The sequence below is a fragment of the Canis lupus genome, chromosome 8 (assembly GCF_011100685.1).
Source record: "Canis lupus familiaris isolate Mischka breed German Shepherd chromosome 8, alternate assembly UU_Cfam_GSD_1.0, whole genome shotgun sequence".
Classification (NCBI taxonomy): Eukaryota; Metazoa; Chordata; class Mammalia; order Carnivora; family Canidae; genus Canis; species Canis lupus.
In genome coordinates, this window is record NC_049229.1 from 9482501 (window position 1) to 9504177 (window position 21677).

Genomic DNA, 21677 nt, shown 5'->3' on the forward strand with positions numbered 1-21677 from the left:
ATATTTTTTGTACCCACGGACATTGGCTAATGGTTACCCAAGGGGTCCAGAAGGATACTTTCAGGTAGTTTGATTCTCTGCACCTGCAGGCTCAAAGTGACTCCATTAGTCCACAGGCAGTTTCTAAAAGAATAATTGCAGATCCAGGACATTCAGAAAAATGGTAGGAAATCTGAGTAGATTTGTGTGGAGCACGCACTATGCCCATTAGAAACATATAGATCACTACAAATATTACTGTTAGCATTCCTCCAAAGGACCTGAAACACATATTAAACTGTGCTCTGAGGATTTTGTGATCAGGTGATCTGACCTAATGCTAATCCCTGAGGCCCAGAATATGCCAATGTTCCTCTGGGCAAAGATCTTTATGAGGAAAGTGGGGGGGCAAATGAGAAATAGAGTTCGCGCTTGAATTCATAACATCATGGGATCGGGGTCTGTGAACACATCCTGTGGGTATTCTCTCAATTCCTTAATTTCTTGTTAGAATATATATCCTCAACAACTAGTGGAATCTGTCTACTAGCTACTTAACCTATTGGGGTAAGGGCTATTGGGGTAGAAACAGCCAAATGAAAGTCATGGGACATCTTACTCCCCTTAAAAATTATAAAACAAAAGCAATTTTGCATTTTTTTTGAAGAATCTCAGAAGTTAGTACTTCTATCAAAGACTGGAAAAATTCTGGATCAGTGATTTCTATTACATCCCTATACAACCCTCCTCTAGTCTCTATAGATAATTCTTGAACAATTACAGTAGTTTATTGTAAGACAATCTGACTTTGTATCTGCTGTTCTATAACTGCCACTTCCTGTAGTTGCCTCTAGACCATTCCAACCAAGATGCCCATGGGTGTCATCTAAAACCACAATCGGGCCTACAGAGTAGCCATCCTTGCCTCAAATGGAAGTGATAGATACTTCAATGGGTTTAACAGGCCCTACAGGCAAAAGTAAGTTTCAGGTACATGTGGTGTTTACTCCTGCTACGCAGTGTTTTGTCTCTCAATCTACAACTATGGCCTCCATAAGGAATTCCCTTTTGTCGGTTCACTGAGCAGGGTAAAAATTGGATCCAGTATCTTTGACTTTGTAGTGAGTATTGGCATCAGGCAGGAATGTACTCTGTAACTACTCAAGGGTGACCTGAAGAACAAGAGAGAGGGGAGATATTCAAAATGGACAAAATTTCAAATGGTGAATCTCATGACCCACTTTTCCTGAAAGAAGTGATGTCCTGAGTTATGGATGTATATTGATTCATGGCTAGATATCTATATTTTAAGGGACTTACAAGGAACAATATTGGAAAATATATGGCAAAGAAGCTTGGGGAATAGGTATATGGATGGACAGAATGTGGGAGGGGAAAAAGAACTCTGTCTCATTTGAATACTCATTAAGATACTTTGGCTGAGAAAGAGGTTTTCCATAATCAAGTGGTCAAACTGATCTGCTTTGAGTCAATCAGCCATTTCCCTCAAAACCAAGGCTGAAAGTTATGGAGGCTATGCAGTCTCAATGAGATAGTCTTTTTAGCAAGGCTGACCTGGCTAATGCCACTTCTATGTACCCAACTTTCCAAAACAATCAGCATAAGCCCCTGATAAATTATATAATTGGATAGGGAGGATAGCCACCCAGACTAGTTTAATTGTGTAGGAAGTAATTTATCCTTTCTGAAATAGAGACTTATTCTTCACTGGATCTGCCTTCCCTTCCCTTCCCACCATGTTTCTGCCAGCAACATTTTTTCTGTGAATGCCCTTGTTCACTCTCACAGTATTTCACACTTAGGTTTTAATCCATACTAGGTTACCTCCAACAAGACAACCTATTTAAGGACTGCCCTCCTGTTATCGTGTACCTTATTACTTACAATCTATGGGACTTAGAAAGGTTGACTAGCCTACTGAAGATTTATTTATAGTTTTAGTTGGGTGTCCACATCTTGGTAGATTGAAGTGCTGTCTTATAGGATGTTGTAAGCTTTGAATCAGCAACCAAAAAATGGTTCTATTTCTCCTATAGCCAGGATACATGGGTTTAGGAAGAATGGGGTAGAATTGGGAGTGATAGATTTCACCATTATACCTGACCATGCACTTTATAAAAGGTTTACTTCTTGTCCTTCCAATGGAGGATTCTGCTGTTTCAAGGTCTTCAGTCCAATGGATAAATACTTTTACGAGGTCACAAAAATGTGGTTTTATTAAATTGGAAGTTGATGTGAGTACTTTTTAATTTTTTGTGTCAATAAAGCAAAGAGAATATACCATGTTGGCTTGGGTAATTGATCCTTATAATTGGAATGAAGGCAGGTAGCTTATTCACTGAGGGCAGGGAAAACTATATCCGAATCTGGAGAAGCCTAAGGAGGCTTCATAAAGCCTTGTCCAGAGTAAAGTTAATGACATATTTTAAATAAAAATTTAAATAAAAAATTTAAATAAAAAAATTATAATAACTTCACACAAGCAGGTCTATAAAAGGTTCAGCTCCCTTAAAACCAAAGATTTGGGTAACAAGAACCATAACCAACTAAGATTTTGGTTGAGGGCAAAGGAAACTTGGAATGTATAGTGAAAGCACAAAGTTGTAAGTATCAAATTCAGCTTTATGATTAGTTTCAAAAAAGAAAGATACCTGTAGACACATTTTATTTCTTGATGGTCATGAATATATTTCTATAATAAATCTTCCTGTTATTAACATACAACAACACTTTCCAATGTCTCACCTTTTCCAATATTATTGTATTTTAGCCCCTAGATTAGAAAATACCGAGAAGGAATTGTGAATATATCAGAGGAAAAAAAGACATCACCTAGATCTCATACTTAGCGCTGGGTTAAATAACTGAAGAGAAGCTGGGTTTTCTCTTCATGAAAAAAGTAAAAGCCTTTGAAGTATAATGGATATTTACAGAATATTAGGCTGGAAAATATTGTTGCTGTGTTGTTTGCAAGTTTTATGTGGCAGAGAAATTGATGAATTTATGATTGTCAACTGAAAGATGGTCTGAGATATTTCTCATTTATATCTGCCTATCAAATAAATTGTAAACATCTAATTTGCATTTTGATATATTGCCACATTCTAAGTTCTCCCTTCTCCAGTTTGATCCCTTTTATTTTTTTCTTTTTAAATCCTACATGTCCAAGAGAGTATAGCAGCTAGGGTGGGACACATGGCCATGGTTCATTAATCAGAAACATTCACAGAAGACAATGAAGTGGACTATGTGTTAAAAGTCTCTGTATGGTGATTTTTTTTCCTACTGTAGGTAGTGCTATCTTTCTTGAGATATTGGTGACAGATTTCTTGTCATGCCAGTTCTCAGTTGCATTCTTATTCATTGTTTATAGAAGCCTGTGTAATTTCTTTATTTCTCCGTCCTTCACTTTTTCTTTTCTGTAAGTAGCTGAAATGAATGTCCTGTTTGCAATTAAGAACCTTAACTATACCTTATAAAATACAACGTTTGAAGCTAATCTTCAAGAATATATAGCATTAGAGGGGAGAAATAAAGGACTTTTCAAACATCTCCTTTGTTTGATCCTTGTTGTAGCATTCTGTAAATTTATTTCTCAGATTGCTAATCTTGTATAACAGAACAATGATGAGAGATAGCCACAAGTTTCTCACCATGAGCCTTTTTAAAGCAAAATATGAGATGGAAATATTCTCTTTCTTGGCCACTGTTTTTATTTCCAAATAATTTTTAGACTGCAATTTGAAGGCATGACTAGGGCAATCATTACCTCTTTTAGCCTCATTATAGTACTAGGTAGAAAGAATAGAGGAAGAATGACAGAAAATGCAAAGAAATCACATTTTTAAAAAAAATGACTTAGGAAAACTTTTGGAAATCAACTTATGGTGGTCATGGAATCAAGTTATTTGACCATGGAAGAAAGAAAATAAAAGGAAAGAGGACTCCAGAGGATACAAGTTGATTAACTCACTGTGGCAGATTTAAGCAAGACACAAATTCTTTGACAATTCTCTCATTGCTTTTGCCAATAAAGTATGGTGGAAGTGATGCTATTCCAGATTGAGTTGAGAAATGAAAGATGACAGAGAGAGAAAGAGAATTTCTGGGCTTGTCTTTAGATATTCCAGTCCCCAACAATTAGAGTCTCAAAGTCATCCAAGACAGAGGATAAGAAAGCCATCTACTTTGCACTTGCCCAAAATCCTGACCCGCAGAATCATGAAACAAAATAGCAATGAATTGTTTTTTCTTAATTATCAAATTTTGGAGTAGCTCATTACGCAGCAAAAGGTAACCAGAACATCACAATATCTTCATTTGTTTCTTCAGTAATTTACATATGCTGACTACTATGCAGTATACCAATCTCTGGGTTTAGTAAAGTCTTCCCCTTCCAGAGAAAGTAAATGAGTACAAAGCTATTATGAAAATCAGTTTCTTTTTCCTCCAGCCAGGCCTCTGTCCACTTCCCTATCCTGCCTCTAGGGAAGTCTTTAAAAGGCGACTCAGGAGGTGAGTCAAAGTACTGACTTGAAAGATTGTTGTCTCAGGCAAAGAAAAACAACGAGAAAAAAATATTTCGTGGATGAGAGTTTCAATTAGAATATTTTTTTCTGACGGGGACAGCCTCTGAAATGATAGGGAGGAGGCACAACTCTCATGATTATGTTTTAATCTTGTAAAAAAGACATTTTTTTAAGTCATGCTCTACTTGCAGTGTTTAAGGTTGCAAAATAAACTGATATGACAAGCTCATATTTCATTTATTCTGTCTAGAAATGAAACACCATCTAAAAACTGCCAGAGCAAGGTCAATGCTTTCCTATGAAGTCCTTAAGCAGAAAACTTATCTTGTGACAAATATTTGGATGGTAAGTCTTCATTTCTAACTTCTAAAGTTTATTTTATAGAGAGCCCTTAATGATAAATTACTACACTCCAAGGTCAGCTTTGTTTCCACTTTGAATGCTCACCAAAGACTATAACAGAATCTGAGAACACAGATTCTGCAACTGTTTTAGAAGTTGTTATCTGGAATAAAGCTACACAATAAAAAAAAGAGACATTTGTTTATAAATGATCCAATAATTTAAAAGATGCTCTCATCATTTCTACTTGCTCTTAAAACACAAATATTTGGAAAATAAAAATTTAAAAGACATTTTACTACTTTAAATGTTTTACCAATAGCTCTTATTTGGCCAGTTTCTTTTACTCATTATCTATAGAAGAAGTAGAGGATTACTTTGTGAGTTCTTTATATATATATATTATGTTTTGAATTTTTCTCCTTACACTTCATTCATTCTTCATTCTGTCTCATTGAGTGACTTCATTCCTTCACTTGCAAACATGATTATTTTGGTAAGTGCATTCATTTAGATGATCCTTATTTGAATTTGGCTAATTTTTCAGACACAACTGTTCACCTCATTGCAAGTTCCTAGAGATGAAGCACCGTCTTTTCTGATGATTCATATATGATTAAAACTACAAACATCTGTTGCAAGGTTTTTAATTTACTATTTGTATATGTTCATGTTTCAATTACTGTAACTTTACGAATATGTTTTGATATTAGTGAGGTGATTTCCTTCTCATTACTCTTCTTTATTTATATTTTTTCTTGCAATATTTGCTTAGGTGTTCTTCCAGAAGCATCATAGAAGTACTTCAAGATTATATACAAATTCTGTTAAGATTTTTATTCAAACTAAATTTAGCATATAAATTAACTGGGGGAAAATTGATATATTGACAATATTGAATCTTACCAAAAAGCACAGTAGGAAATACATGCCCATTCATTTAAAATCTCTTTTTCTTTGGTAATATTTTCTATTTCTATTTTGCTTTTGTTTTCATAAGAATTCCATGCTTTTTGTTTTTTGTTAATAGCTGACATTTCCTTGGGGCACTGATAGGATAATCCCTTTACCTCCGAGTACATTTTTGTCTTTTCAAATATTTATACCCTTCATTTTCTCTTTCTCATCACGTCCTCCCCCTGCCGAACATCGGAGAAGCGAAGGCTGTCCTAAAGGCCCTTTCTTCTCCCAATTACTCCTCCAGGACTGAAGTCCTTCACTTAAGTAGCCTTCCTTCCTTCACTTCATTCCTCTTCTTTCTTTCTTTTTCTCTTTCTTTCTTTCTTCTTTCTTTTAGTTCTTCTCTCTCTCTCTCTCTCTTCTCTCTTTACTTTCTCTCTTTTTCTTCTTTTCTTTCTTTTTTTCTTCTTTTCTTTCATTCTTTCTTTTCTTTTCTTTTCTTTTCTTTTCTTTTTTGGTTTGTTTCATAGCATTACCTTGAATTCCAGGAAAAAAATAAATAAACAGAGATGGTGATGCAGGCTATGTCATTCCTAAATTTAATTTTAATATAAATGCTCCATTAAATGTAAGACCAGCAGTTGGTTGGAAATAAGAATTCATGATCACCTTGTTAATTTACCTTTCCAGTTCAGTAAAATTTTTTTCAACATTGTTCTGGATATGAAACTTTTTTTTTGGTTTACTAATACAAATTAGCAGTTTTTCCTCTCACTAATCTACCTTTTCCTTCATCAATCACTTTGAAGGATATTTTCAAGTTCATTGAACATTTTATTCTATTTAGGACTTTTGAATTGATATCCATAAATGAATTTATTAATTGTTTTTTTCTAATTTCCTTAGATGGTTGTGCTCTCTTTCTACCTTCTTAGACTTTAATTCATTTTGGTTAATAATAGATACATTTAAGCATTGCTTTAAGTTTGATTTCGTACCCATGAGTTTTCGTACATAATATATTTTAATTATATTCTAAATGTTTCTCAAAATCTTAAAGCAATACCTCTTTAACAACTATAAAAATCTCAAGGCACCTGGGTGGTTCAGTCAGTTAAGCATCTGCTTTTGGCTCAGGTCATGATCTCAGGGTCCTGAAATCGAGATCCTGTTGGGGGAGTCTGCTCCTCCCTCTCCTTCTGCCCCTCCCCCTACTTGTGCTCTCTCTCTCTCTCTCTCTCTCTCTCAAATAAATAAGTAAAATCTTTTAAAAATATATAAAAATCTTATGCTTACAAATTTTATTTCAATTCTAAAATGAATGAAAAATAAGCCCTTCCTCTACTGTGAATTTCTATTTTAAATACTTTGTAATTTAACTACTAGAGCAAATTTTTTTCCAAGTTGCCTATGGTTAAACTTTAAAACATTAATGTTTATAGTTATTGCAGTGTGGTCATAATATGTGAACTATATTGAGTGTTTTATGGCTTATTAAAAGATAAATAATGTGAATGTTCCATGGATTCTGAAAAGTGGGCTTCTCAATTATAGGACAAAAAAGTGACATATTTATAATTTCTCAAATCAAACTTTCTAATTATACTATTCACATCTGTACCTTATTCATATTTTGCCTTAATTTGTTGCAGACTGATGGAGTGGTGTGGTCTCCTTCTTCTACTGCATTTTTCCAATGAATCTTTGTATCCCTGAAAAATTTTCTTTAGATATTTTTACACTTTCTGTACTTAAAGGTCCATAACTAACATCTCATTGTGGGTTGTATATTTTTCATTGTTTTCTCTCTTTTGCCTTGAATTCTATAAAAGCTGCTTTTTAAAAAGTTTGTGTTTTCTGATATATTTTTCTGCCCCTTTAAAGACTAAGCTCTCAGTTTCTATAAGGGGTAGTTATCTATTATTGCATATCTATTAATTAAAACCATCTTGGCCCAAATACCAGAATATATAAATTATGTTTACAGAGGAAGTAATAAGAAAAAAATATATAATGGCATTTATTTTAATTCTTTATTCCATATGAAAATCTTTTTTATAACACCAATACAAATAAACCATGAAGTTCCAAAAAAATATTTTTTTATTGAGAAAGTTTAAGCTCTTACACATTTTTAGTTATGCATTATCTATATATCTCTTTAGTCAGCTTGAATTTTACAAACGTCTCTCCTTTTGGGTTCCCTATCCATATTAGGCTCCTTGTTAGTCTAATCTATTACTTTTTGACTGAGATCATTTTATTAAAATATGATCTTTATATTACATAGCTTTTTTTTTACAATACTCATTTTTGATATTAGTTTTGTAATGAAATTTTGAGTTATTCATAATAACTTAGTTCTATTTTTGCCTAGTTTCATTACTTGTCAGAGCATATAAATTCTTACAAGTTCCCTATTCTCGAGCTACTAATTTTGCTTAATTTTTCAACTGAATTAAGTACATTTTGAGGGGACCTTTTTTCCTTAAAAATATATGAAATTTCTCTTTTCAAATGTATTGATTATCTCAGAATGTCTCTTTGCTACCTTAACTTGAGCTTAACTTCTCTTTGAATCAGAGGGCACATATCTCCAAGTGTTAAAAAGTTCCTCTTTAGGGGGCACCTGGGTGGCTCAGTGGTTGAGTATTTGCTTTTGGCTCAGGTCATGATCCCAGGGTCCTGGGATTGAGTCCCATATCAGGTTCCCTGCAGGGAGCCCGCTTCTCTCTCTGCATGTGTTTCTGCCTCTCTGTGTGTGTCTCTCATGAATAAATAAGAAAAAAAAAGTTCCTCTTCACTCTTGAGAGTATAGACATCATGATATCTAGACGTGCCACAATTTTTCTCTTAATTGTCCCATTTGGAGGCCTAGATTCAGGATCACGGGAGACCATGATATCTCCCCTGCCAGATAAGTACTGGAGGCCTGGATTCAATTACCGTCCAACCTGAGGTTTCAATAGCCCTTTGAACCCCCTGAAGAATCCTCTCCGTGACCTTAGTGAGAGTAGTTTTTGGTAAAGCACTAGAAGCGGAACCAAGATTGTAAAAGGACTAGGAGAAAATAAATGATGAGGAAATGAACTTAATATAGACTATACTGTCAAAGAGGCTGGTTGGTGAAAGAAATGAAAAGAGCAGAAATGCTAGAGGAGAAGACGGTTTGAGGAAAGATATTTCCAGAATGAGGGAGACCTTTCCATGCCTTAAGAAAGAGAAAAAAGAGATTGTAGAGCAAAATAGGCAGAAAATGCTCAAGAATGGGGTAAAGCAATATACCAGAGATCAGCAAAGAAATTAGCACAATTCCCAAATATGTGCTTTGAGATGCTGAGGATGCATATTTTTCACCAAAGCTTGTCTTTTGTAAATCTCTAGAGTCAACTGGCAAACCTCAACTCTCAGAAGTTCTAGATTTGAAATAGGTTCTACTTTTTAAAAATTGAAGTATAATTGACATGCAATGTTATGTTTTCAGCTGCATAATATACTGATTTGACAGTTCTGTACATTTCTCAATGTTTACTATGATATAGTCACCATGTGTCACCATACATTATTACAGTATTGTTGAATATGCTCCCTATGCTGTATTTTTCATTTTTTTCATCTTTCATCTGACTTATTCATTTTATAACTGAAAATCTGTACCTCTCAGTCCCTTTTTTCTATTTTGCCCAGCCCCCTACTTCCCCTCTATCCACTTTTTTAGTTAGACTTCTACAACAGGATTTTTTAAAAGCCTAAAATTTTATGATTAAGAGTAAATAATGCCATATTAATTATGTACATCTTCTGATTTCTGGTGTAATTTGACAACTTTCCTCTTACTTCTTATTTTTATCCATGAGCAGGAGAAACCTGTCTCTAGAGATGATCTTGACATAGTCTCTACCATATAGTTGAGCCTCCAAGCTGTAAAGATAATTAAAGGCAAAACTAACATTATTGTTTTTATTCATAACTGTATTTTTTCATAAAAAAGTTCAATGAGCAATGGTGCAATTGATAATAAGTGGAATACTTTTCTATGAATATGTCCCTTTCACCTTAGACCTTGTTATTAAAGGATTTTTTGGTCTGTGTATTTTAGTTGGTTTAAAATCACTTTCCTTAAGTCCTAGCATATATACATGTGTTTATGTAAACAGATACAAATCTTCTCCTTTAATGAAAGTAATAGTGTAATGAAAAAAATATTTATTAGCTGTACATAGGCATAGCACCTGTGGTTTATACTTGTCAACATTGAAAATACAAATGCATAGACTGAAGAGCCAGATATCAATAAAAGTTAAAATCAGTACTAGTCTCACATGCATTACTACTCAAGTATTGGACTAAATGGCTTATTCTATATGGTCACAATTCCCCAATTTGCATATGCTCATATTTGCATTGTTATGCATGTTTTAATAGCTGATTAGAAAGCTCAATTAAAAGAAATTACTAATTTAACAATTATTTCAAATAAATTATTTTAAATATTGTCTAGTGTATTTGGAAAAGAAGATAAACTTGAAGCCATATGATTTCAGAAGGAATCATTCTCAGGTAGTTTCAGAAACATTAATAGTCTTAGGTTTTTAATTTAAATGGACATATAGTCCTTAGAAGCAAATCTTCAGACTAAAACAGTGTACTTTTCCATTTGTATTTTATGAGGTTATCTGGCTTCAAGCAGTACCAAGGCATTCTCTCTAGAAATAGGGTTGTATTATTGAAGCTAAATTTTAAAAAAACATAAAAATAAATGTGATTTAAGGAATTCATTTAATATATTTACCTTAATCTAGGACTGGCAGATAAAGAGATTCATTAAAAAGTATACAATATTAGGGACACCTGGGTGGCTCAGTCTGTTAAGTGTCCAATTCTTGGTTTCGGCTCAGGTCATGATCTCAGGTTTGGAAATTGAGCCCTACATCAGGCTCCACACTCAGTATGGAGTTTGCTTGAGATTCTCTCTTTTCCTCTCCCACTGCCCCTCCCCCACTCGTGTGCACATGCATACATGCACGCACACACTCTCTGTTTCTCTAAAATAAATAAATGAGGGGATCCCTGGGTGGCTCAGAGGTTTAGCACCTGCCTTCGGCCCAGGGCTGATCCTGGAGTCCTGGGATCGAGTCCCACATCGGGCTCCCGGCATGGAGCCTGCTTCTCCCTCTGCCTGTGTCTCTGCCTCTCTCTCTCTTTCTCTCTGTCTCTCATGAATAAATAAATAAAATATTTAAAGTAAAATAAAAATAAAATAAAATAAATAAAATCTGAAAAAAAATTCTCTCCTCTCTCTCTCTGCCCCTCCTCCCCACTAAAAAAAGTATACACAATTAAGTTTATATTGCTCAAGTGGCCATAACTAGTAACTTACATTTTTTTAATTATTTGACTGGGATGAAGGAAGATAAAGAATAATCTAGCTATAATATTTTGCCAATAAATTCAAGAACTAAAATTAAATTCCCTACTTAATCTTTGTTTTTTTGGCTCCTCAATATCCCAAAAAGATATTTTGCAAACTAAATAAACTAAATAAGATAGGTGCAGACTATAATGGAAATGAGTTAAAATAATCACAAGTTTGCTATAAAAAATTTAGACTAGAAATCATAGGTTTTACTCCGTCACAAAAATAAAGCAAGGCAAAGACCATGAACAAAACAAAAGCATGAATAGGGTGCAGTTTTCCGACAACTAGAACAGATTAAACAAAACATGTTTATTTTTATAAGCATTTTCACAGCTCAAACAACCTAAATTTAAAGGATCACAGGCCCTTCTTACAAAGTAAAATGCAGACTCTAAATGATGACTAACTTGTGGAAATCTAAATAAGGAAATTGAAACTTAAAAAGTTTTGGGACCAATAAATTATGTCTCAGGAGAATGCCCTGAAATTTCTCCTGCTATATTAAAATACATTTTACATATATGTGTAACATATATTAGTAAATTTTCCTTTTCTGTTGGTTTATAAGACTTCAGATTTTAACAAGAGAACCAAAGGTAACATTATACAATGCTAACATCACAATATATTTTGAATTCAACAGACTAGTAAGCATGATCACATCTCCCACCCCGCCTTCTGTCAAACTCTAACTTTCTAATTCTTGGTAAACAAATGAACTGTGCCTGTCTATTAGTACGTCCCATAGAGAGTTCTGTACATGCGAGATAAACTGAATTCTGAAGGGGCAGTGATGCTAGCAGGTGTCACATCAGACTCTGACATTAACATGCTAAGAGAAGGAACAAAGATACTCCAATGTGTTTAGTGATCATGTGAAACTGGATGGTCACATTGCCAGTAAGACTGGTTCTTCCTTTCTATTATTAATTTTTTGTTGTTGACTCATTGAGTTTGTTGGTTCGTTCATGAATATAGTGGATTATGCTCCGGAGAGACCAAGCAACCATCCCTGCCTTCATTACCCAGAGTGGCCTGGAGATGAACAGTGGGTCTAGGTGCTAAATCTGAGCTCTGTGTGATCTTCATAAAGTCAGTATTCTGACTGATATCCAGGTTCTCTATTTGTAAATGAAACCAATCACCTAGATTACTTCTGAATGGTGCTTCCAAATCTAAAGTGTTCCAAATGAATAAAGTCATTCCAATTTATACAAATGCAGGGTCAGCATACAGGCTTTAGAATGTTAAGAGGGACATTTATAGCACTTCAAGGACCCAGGTCATCAGAGATATCTGTATTCTGGAACTTGCTGAATTTTTCAGATATTTACAGCAGCAAGTCAAATAAATTTTAAAACTGACAATTCAACAAAGTAGTCTCCTCTAAAATACCTTCTTCCAAAAAGATATGAATTCTCATCTTTTCGGTATGGTATGAAATGAGTAGAAAGCCAGTCCCATAGAGCCGTAGTCTGTATATTATAAAATATCACTTTAAGGAAGTGGTGAGGAAGGAGATAAGATTCTGGACGCACATTTAAAGTGGGTAATATCTGTCCTTCAACACTAGTCTCTCTGATGCTTCAGCTTTTCTTATCTGCTGTGGTAGGCCTTTCTCCCAAGGACAAGAACAGGTTCGGGGATGCGTTGAGAGACCATCAAGAATGGAAAAGCTAGTGTTTAGCATCAGTGAGGGGAAAGTTCATGCTGTTGAGTACAAGCAAGACCTCTATTGCTGCCTCCTTGGTGCTTTTTCATGGGCTCAGTTAGCAAGTGTTAAGAAGGGCTGGGAATGAAAACTGACTGATATCAATGGGTTATGTCATCTTACTCACTGACTATTAAAAGCTTATTTACCAGTTTATTAAGAGCTCCTCCAGATGCCTCTCCCCCTTCTTCCTTGTTACTATCCTCCTGATGTTTTCCCAGATCCCTGCCCAACATGCTAGCTACTCTTATAAATCAGCATAGACGTGCATCTCAGGTCATCTCTCCTTCCCTACCAAGTAGACAATTAGATTTTCTCTTCTTTTGGAGGATTCTCCTTAGTTACTGCCTTTCAGGCCCACCTCTGGGTGGAGCGATGATGGAGCGGCTGTCTACTTTCTGGCATGCATTAGCATACAGGGCTAACCCAGGGATACAAGTTAAGAAAGAAGTGGCAAAGCAGTAGAAGCAGATCCATGGGGTTCTGAGCTACCTACTCATTCATTCTGTAGAATCTTCCAGATTTGCTAAATCTCAGTTTCATACAGACCATTTTCATCTGACAATGAAATACTACTGCAGATGTGCAATTTTATGATTCAGTAGATGCTAACATGGGCGGTTCAGATTGCATAGTCACTCAATTGCTCGTGGTCAGATCTTTAGTCTCCACTAAAGCAGGCCAGCAGTTGACTTCCAAATGGAAAATGGTTAATGGTAGAAGAAGACATGATCTTACTGTAAAATCCTAGGGCTTTCCCATCAGGGTTTATCAGATCTTCTCTGTCTGCCAAAATCTCTGGGATACAAATCAGACTGCTAGGTGATCAGGCTTAGATGACAAGGTAGTTTATGCTGCCCCTGCTGCCCCTGCTGCAGAATATTTTTATGCTCTTAACACCACTCAAAACTTTCTTATGGATTACTCAGTAAATAGATTGGAGCCATATGTCCAAATGCAGCACATGTAGCCCTCGTTATTCAGAGATACATGAAATTGTGCGTCTTTGTGCCTCTCATTTTAGGAAGATTGTCACAAAAACTCCAGACTACACAGAGGCCTAGAAACTTCATTTTTGTGAGGGACACAGCACTTTTGTGGGGTTCACCTCCTCTCTTTTACCACATATATATTTTAGTAAAGCATGTGGGGTGCGTGCTATTTCCTACTCACCAGATCAAATGGGCCTAAAAGGCCTGACAGGGCTGCATATGTAATTGGCACCACAGCCTTGCAACCCTGAGTCAGGCGGCAGGCTTGATCCTTAGCCATATCCATTCTGCAGCTATAAAGAATAAAACGTTCCTTTATACTAACCATAATGGCTTTGTGATTTTCCTTTATGCAATGACTTTGGCATTCAAGTCCCTCAATTTGTCTTCACTTTATGCACTGCAGAGAATAGTCAGAAATAATCAGCTCAAGCCACAATTATGTGCTCGCCATTGTGCCCAAAGTGATCACGTGTCCCAGTCACTTGGTCTTCCAATATTCTGCCTCCTACCTACTCTCTGTTCCACACCACCATATGTGATAATTGGAGTAATAGTGATGCACTATATCCATGAATTCTTGCCATATTTCCCTATAGCAAGGAGGTTATCTGCTTTCTTCATAAATGTGTTAGCAAATCAGTTACAAAATTCCATTTTAAAAGTTTATTTCCTGGGGTCATTAATACCAGTTACTTTTTTTAGGATCCTAGAAGGCAACAGATGTCATTCTCAAAAGAAGAAACTAAAGCAAACTTAATAAAGAAACTATTTGAAATTTGTGGGCAAGGTTAAGGGACACCAATAAGAGATGGCAATGGTCCATTGGGCTAAAAAGAGCAGGAAACTATACATATAGTTTTATAACTTTTGGTATAATTTGCTTGTCTTTGGAAAGGATATGAATAAAATGTATGCATGCTTACTTTGAATGTGGAAGAATGGGATTATATTCCATAACCTGTAACAGAATAACTTATTTGCATTTTAGTGATAGGCCACAGAATGGTCATAATTCTAACATCAGTAAAAATGCAGCAATGCAAAATGACATATGAGATTTAAGCAAAATGAGTATATATTAGTATTATTAGAAATGTGGGGGAGCGGTTTGTAGGTGGTCCCTTGAAGATCTGCCTTTTCATTTTATTGATTTCCCACACTTAGAAATATTTGCAAGAAAAGTATGTATGCTAGAAAGTCATTAAAGTCATTTAGTGGGTTGAATGGTAGCCCTCAAAGAGATATGTCCATATCCCAGAACCTGAGAAAGTAATCTTATTCTGAAAAAAGGTTTTTGGTTTTTCTTAAAGATATATTTATTTGAGAGAAAGAACAAGAGCACAAGAGCAGAGAGTCAGAGGGAGAGGGAAAGAGAATCTCAAGCAGACTCCCTACTGAGTGTGGAGCTTGGGGCTCTCTATCTCATGACCTTGAGATCATGATCAGACCCTAAACCAAGAGTCAGATGCTTAACTGACTAAGCCACCCAGGAGCCCCTGCAAAAGAGGTTTTAGCAAATGTAAATAAGCTAAGAATCTCAAGATTATCCAGTTGGGCCCTAAATCCAATGGAAAGCATCTTTATCATGTTAATGGGGAAAAGACACAGAAAAGAGGAGAAAGCCAAGTGAAGATGGAAGCCAAGAAGTGTCTGGAGCCATGAGTCCCTGGACGAGGTATGAATGGATTCTCCCTAAACATTTTGAAAAGAATATGGCCCTGCCAACACCTTTTCTTTTTTTAAAGATTTTATTTATTTATTCATGAGAGACACACAGAGAGAGAGGCAGAGTCATAGGCAGAGGGAGAAGCAGGCTCCCTGCAGGGAGCCCGATGTGGGACTCGATCCCAGGACTCCAGGATCACGACCTGGGCCGAAGGCAGACACTTAACTACCGAGCCACCCAGATGTCCCCCTGCCAACACCTTGACTTCAAATTTCTGGCCTCCAGAAATGTGAAACAATAAATTTTGTTGTTTTAAGCCACCAAGTTTGTGGTGATTTATTGTGGCAGCCCAAAGAAAATAATACAGTTTCCCATAAGCATTTTACTTCAGCACATTTTTCTGATGAAAATGACACCACGTATTTAGGGCATAAAAAATGATTACGGCATAATTTCTTTAAGAACTCACTTATAGAGGGCAAACAGATACATATACAATTAAGTCACTGTAATAATATTGGGTTAGCAGTATGAGAGGAACACAGGAGAAGAAATTATAAGTTTTGGTGAGACTATTCACAGAATGTCAAGAGGTCTGATGAGGTTGGAGTATAAGATTGCATGATAGAAAGAGACAAGCATGAGACTGTAAAAGATCAGAGGAATAGACTTTCAATGGTTTTGATTACTATTTTTTTAATTTGTTCATGAGAAACACACACGCACACACACACACACACACACACACACACAGGCAGAGACACAGGCAGAGGGAGAAGCAGGCTCCATGCAGGGAGCCCAATGTGGGACTCAATCCTGAGTCTCCAGGATCACACCCCGGGCTGAAGGTGGCGCTAAACTGCCGAGCCACCAGAGCTGCCCTTGATTACTATTTTAAAGAGTTTAGGACTCTGTCTTGTAGGTTTGGGATAGTTAAATTTAAGTGCCAACTCTAAGGGATAGATAGTCACGACCTAGAATTTGATTTTAGATGGATTATGAAGCATATTTGGTTCATGTATTCATCAAAAATGTATTGAGACCACATGTGCCAGTGGTGTGCAAGGATCTGGAATTTAGTAGTTGGTAAAGTAGGCACAAACCTTGCCCTCACTGAGCATATAAACTAAAGGGGGGAAAAGAATCTTAATTGACTAGCCATGGGCATGTAGAGAGAGGACATGGGAGTATGTATATGTATTAACCATGTTTTGGGAAGTAGGAGCTATTAAGGGTTTCGAGCTGAATAGTGATCTGAATGTAATTACATTTCACAAGGATCTCTCTGTGTTGTGAAGGATGAATTGGTCTGAGAAGAGACCCAAGACAGAGAAAATTATAAAAGACTATTGTAACAATCTTGGATGAAATGATGAGGATCATAATTAAGAAAAAAAAAAAACAAACAAACAGTGGCATTGGGGAGAACGGCCCGATTAGAATTATACTCCAGAAGAAAAACTGACAGGATCATCTTTAGCCTAGATTATTACTGATCTATGGCAATTCTGATTGTAAAAATACCATTACTGTACCTATTACTAAAAAAGAAAAAAAAAACTATTAAACTATGACACAGTGCTTTCTTATCCCTTAGAATTTTTATTTTGTACACATTGGAAAGGCTATTTTGAGTTTTAGAGAGTTTTTAAGTTATACTTCACTCTTCTGAAAAGGAAAACATAAAATAAATCAGCTAAAGCATTCCTAAAACACTTTCACATTCAGAATCTAATTCTTACAAGTCATTTTCTACTCAGAATTATCAAAATCCATTCTTTCCATACAGTATTGTCCTCCGCGGCAACAAGAGTTCTCCACTATTATTTCTGAGACTGTCTTTGAAGTTATAAGCTTTGATGCTGGCATTTGTTGATCTTATGAGAACATGTCAAAGGAAGGCTTTTAGACAATGTCTAGGATTTATATGCCTTCAAGTGATCCTTAAAATTTTTCTTGACTAAAAGGTCAGGGAATTGCCATTGTCCAGCTATATCAACAAGAATAATTAAGATGTTCATACATGAATGAGCAATGAAAATTATATTAGAACAGTGTCCTGGGCCAACAATAATTAGAAGATGTCATCAATTATGAGATACACCCTTATTTCAGAGATGCGAAAATGAGGGCAGAAAGTGCATGTTAGTGTTGATGAAATATGGGAATGAGGACATTAAATAAGATAAGCAGCACGCAGGTGGTAAAGATCTAAATTAAATTAAATCTTATTGTCATTTCACTAGAAACACAAATGTCATGCTAAGCTCTCAGAACATTATAGAGGAAGAGCGATGGTAAGCATTTTGAATATATGCTTCCTCAAACAATGGGCTAAAATATTTTAGTAAGATTTCTGGGTAAATTTGTTAGTAATTAAGTGTGTGTACATTTGATTGAAATGTGTTCTGAGACTCAGGGTGCCTAGGTGGGCCAGTGTCATCTGACTCTTGATTTTGGCTCAGGTCATGATCTCAGGGTTGCAGGATTGAGTCAGCTTGCGCTAAATGTGGAGCCTGCTTGGCACTCTCTCTCTCCCTCTGCTCCTCCCACCCTCTCTCTCTCTTAAAAAAAAAAAAAGAAAAAGAAAAAGAAAAAAAAAAGTGTGTACTGAGATTCTCTGTATTTCCTTCCTTAGGTACTTTCACGGGAATTGTGATATGTACTTTCTCTGACAGATCACACTTGGGCCAGGCAGCAGAACCCACAGAAGCACCCCTGGCTGCTTTTGTAAGGTACTGAACCTAAAGAAAACAGCAAACCTCAAAGGTGCATTCGCCTGGATACCTTTGACACCTTTAGGTGGTTTTTGTTCTTTAAAAACCATTAAGCTCATCAGAGTCTGTACTAAAAGGTACTTTAAAAATAAAGAAGAATTGCATTTGAAGAATTGCAGTGACACTTTAACCAGAGGAAACCAGTCAAGTAGAAATTTAACCTGTTCTTATTTTCTATTATTTTTTTTAGTTACGTTAGTTGTTTTGCAACTGTTTTATTTTGAACCCATGTATTTCAACTATAGTTTGTGAGGGTTTTGTTTTGTTTTTATAGCAGTGATGAGAAAGTAGTTATTTTTAACTTCAAACTGACACCTTGAAAACATAGTGAAACAGTTTGTCTTTCAGAAAAAAAAAAAGAAATGAATTAAACAAAAGTGAACCTACAGAATTATGGGAAGGCATGTAACATGCACACTTTGGAGTCATGCAAAACTAAGGCCACCAACACCATGATCTTGCTGTGTGAATTTGGCAAAATATTTAACCTCCTTGAGCTTCTCTGGTAAAATGGATATGCCAATGTTTTGTTTGTAATGATTAAATATGATAAACAACATAAGATTCTTAGCACATGGTAGACAATCAGTAAGTAGTAGCTGCCACTATTACGCTCATTACTTACTGTCGTTTGGCATCACACAGTTTCAGCAGTTAGAGGATTTCTTTATTTACACGTGGAAACTTCACTATTGGAGTCTAGCAAAGCAACAGCAAGCTCGTTTAGACAAGTCCTGTGTGCTTTGTTATTACATGGAAGCACATGAAACAGCCAATTTTTTAGGCCAAAAATGGCATAACTCCCAACAATTTCATAAGGTCACCACCTAGTAGTATGAGACTTGTTTAGTGTGTCAATTTGTTACATGCCGTTTTGCTTTTTGCATTACTGCTTTTTAAAACTGACATGAAAAATCTATCATTGATGGGATGAGAAGTCAATCTGGATAGTAAGGATCTCTGCAGTGTTCTATCTTTCTGGTAGCATTTTATATTTTGACTATTAAATAAGTTGAATAGTTGCTACAGCAAATTAGAAAAATGAGAAAACAGTTCAGAAAAAAAGCACAAAAAAAAAGAAAAAAGAAAAAAAGCACGAGCAAGAAAAATTGATAAATAAATGTGTACCATATTTTCATCTTTATTTACATCACTAGATCAGGTCTAGGGGGTGTTTGTGGTATGATTGAGAAACAGTGGAAAGGTGTCACCCCAAGTGTATCTGCAATCCCGCCCTCTCCTGTGTGCTGAATACATCTCGGTGTATTAAATGGCTTAGAAGCTGAGACTATCTGAAGGGAGACAGGTGCTAAGGAGGGGAGACACTGAAGGTCACCCCAAGACAAAATGTGACACCTGACAATCATCTCATACGTGACACTGCACATTGTCCCATATCATTGTCTGATATTCGTACCAGAGAGCCGGAAGTGAACATGCACGCCATTATGTTGTGGTCTGTTTATCATTCCTGGCAACTGTAAGGTTTCCTTATCCTACTTCCTAAAATTACACTGATATGTCTCAGAGTTACATGTCATTTGCAGATAAAAGCTAATTTGACCTTAGATGCCATCACATTTGTCTTTCCAACAGGATCCTTTCCCTGAGAAGAGTTTTTTGTGTTTTGATGAGGATAAGGAGTAAAGTGCTAGTGATTGAAAAGTGTGCCTTTCCTGCAGAATTTCACGTCCATCTGACTCTAGAAGTTCAAGAAATGAAAACAAATCAATTGTTGACCTCAAGTTTTTCCAATCAAGTCACACTTCAGATGTCTTAACTCCAGTTTAGGTAAGTTAAACAAAGAAAGGGAGGCTTTGTGCCCATGAACTCTCCCTTTCAGGAATTCAATCATTAATAAATAATCACTTTTAATTCCTTGTTTGCCCAGGCTAGAACACAACTCATTCTTATTAGGGTAGTATTTGATGGTAACGAATGACCTCATATGTATTTTTCAAGAAAAAAAAATTGTGTGTGTGTTGGGGAATGACTGGATATGCAAGATAAAGATTTTAATTTTTAATAATGAGTGTGTCTCAGGGAAGGGTAGAAAAACTAATGGGCAGTAAACAGAAATGCATGTACAAAATACATTTGTAAAATTGAAGTTCAGAATACAATCAGATTGACATTTTGATGGCAGATGTACTTCCTTTTTAATAACATGTTTACTTCTGGAAATAAAAGTTACTTTTTTTTTCTCTTTTAATAAAACCCGTTTATCTTGTTTTACAGCAGCCAATGGCTCAGAAAGAAATATTTTCTCCAGAATGTTTTGTTCTGGAAAACAGGGTCATTTAAACACTTGATAACCCTGCTAAAGACTTAAGACATTTGCAGCTTATACACAGATGAAAGGACTTTCAACCTTCTGATATTTATGACCATTTCAGCTGCGAAGAGAAGAATACTTGCTTCATTAATTTTTTTTAAAGGAATGTGTTACTTCACCACTGGGTTAGAATGAACATGGATATTTTCCCTGTATTCCGTAAAGCCCTCACCCCTGCTGCTGACTGTGTACAATCTACTGCTTCTCAAAAGTTATTCAGCAATATACTAGACCTGTACACCGCGCTGCAGGGAAAGAAAGATTTAGGTGGCCAAATGGTTTGAAGACATTGTGCATTATAGTCTCTTTCTCAAGATTTTGTGTAATTAAACACACCAAGAAGCAATGCAGTAAATAAATAAACAAAAACCTTGTAGTTTAATGTGATATCTCCCACATGTCGTAGACCATGAAATATTTTTTTAAAAAGACATATTCTGTTTTCACACCACTTTCTACTTTTCTTCCTCATAATAATGTTTGTTCCTCTGTCGATGGGGCAGAAAATAAAAGGAAAATATCAATATATGCTTAATAAACTGCCTTAGCAAATGGCTATAATTTCTGTGTGTTCTCGTCATCTCTATGTAAAACAGGTGCTGGCTCCAGGAACCACCCCACCCCACCCCATGAGGAACTGTCCGAGCAACCCCTGGTTTTGATGGTCCACCTGACATGTGAGACTTAGCTGTACCTTTGTGGTGACTAGTAGCTGGAAAGATCATCTTGTAGTCCTCTGAAGCATAGGTTTCTTTGTGCCATGTTGTCCCCTGCAAAGCTACAGCCCGAATCTCACCTATGTACTGAGGCCAACTCTGGAGTTTCCATCTTCCATAGAAATTGGTGACTTGGAGAAGGGGAGTCCTGGCCCATTTCTCCTGATTCTTCTGTATGCCACCTCTCAGTATGCCTTTGGAAAGATGGCTGGGCCTCATATCTAGCTGTCTCTGAACTTGAACTGTGGGCTTGTAATGCCTTTGTCTCTATGAACAGAGACAGTCTC

General features: G+C 36.0%; 1 long non-coding RNA gene across 3 annotated transcripts; it reads left to right on the plus strand.

Annotated features, from left to right (window-relative positions):
* Window positions 1–819: 819 nt before the first annotated feature.
* On the plus strand, window positions 820–21224 carry LOC111096976. 3 transcript variants are annotated; one of them, XR_005362828.1, is made up of 6 exons: window positions 820–958; window positions 4780–4874; window positions 5419–5513; window positions 18201–18297; window positions 19936–20130; window positions 20578–21224. It is a non-coding gene; the product is annotated as an uncharacterized LOC111096976 (long non-coding RNA). The 3 variants fall into 3 exon arrangements; XR_005362827.1 differs by lacking the exon at window positions 5419–5513; XR_005362829.1 differs by lacking the exon at window positions 5419–5513 and having other exon boundaries at window positions 841–969.
* Window positions 21225–21677: the final 453 nt, after the last annotated feature.